Here is a 1,197-nt window from a genome sequence, read left to right as displayed (position 1 = left end):
AAATCAATTTGTATAATGATGTATGTACAAACATTCGATTTCCTTTATTTTGAAAATAATAAGTTTTTGGTATTAATGTCAAATTAATTTAGAAAATTCAAGCGCCATTTTCGTCGTGCAATTATTTCCTCGTTGAAAATCAAAATTACTTTTACGCCGAAGTTAATTTTGCCAATTCAGTAATTAAAAATACTCTCGCTAAAATTTCAAGCAAGATTCTCTGCAATAATCAGGTAATACAATATTTAAATCTCATCGACAGAAAAAAGTTGAAAATCAAACAGTGCTGGCAATGAAAACATAACTTATAGATAAACCGAAGTTTTTCTCTCCCTCGAAAATAACAAACCGATTCTTCTCGTAATATTCAATCACCCGCGCTAATTATCTATTTAAATCGATAGCGGAGAAAAATAATTTTAATCCCGATCTAACAACAGCGTTGCAGAGTCGCGTACAGTCGCGTAGCAAGTGCAAGATAACATGAGAGATTAATGTTCAAACGATAGCTCGTCTGTTCGAACGTAAAGATTTCACACTTAAGCTGCGTTTAGAAGCCAGAGTAAATTATAGGAATCGTTCTCCAATTACGAGAGACGACCCGCTTCTCGATTATCTTACGCGTTCGGAACCATTTTTTTCCTCCCCCCTTAAATTATCCCGCGCGATCGATCGTCTTCACACCGCGAATAAAAAAATCAATAGATCGCGCCGAATACGGCCGGTGGTCCACTTGCAACGGAACAAGATAAAATTTTAGTACCGAGCGCCGTTCAATAAGCGCGGTTCGACACATCGAACATGGACACGTGATGGAAAGTATTCAATTTGTATAATCAGATTTTACGCACGCCGTTACAAAACGATCGCGAAGCTTACGAAACAACTGTTGATTGCGTTCTCCCAAACATTTCTTTGTTAGCTCCTTGTTTCCGCGTGCACTCGCAAAAACAACATCAAACGTAATAAACTTTTCTCGTTTGATATTAACAGTATGGGAAACAAATTCATTTCACTGTCCGGATTGACGAAAGTTAAGACGCGCGTGGCAAAAGAAACTTTCGTGTGTAAAAATGAAATTGAAAATAGTGGCACTTTGTGCAGGAGTAAGTTGTAAAAAGAAACGAGTGCAGGATTAATTAAAAAGAAGAAATTAGAGTTTTCAAATTTGTATTAACAGAAAAACGAATGTCGTAA

The sequence above is a fragment of the Habropoda laboriosa genome, unplaced genomic scaffold (genome assembly GCF_001263275.1).
Source record: "Habropoda laboriosa isolate 0110345459 unplaced genomic scaffold, ASM126327v1 scaffold61, whole genome shotgun sequence".
Lineage (NCBI taxonomy): Eukaryota > Metazoa > Arthropoda > Insecta > Hymenoptera > Apidae > Habropoda > Habropoda laboriosa.
Note: the sequence above shows the minus strand (reverse complement) of the source record.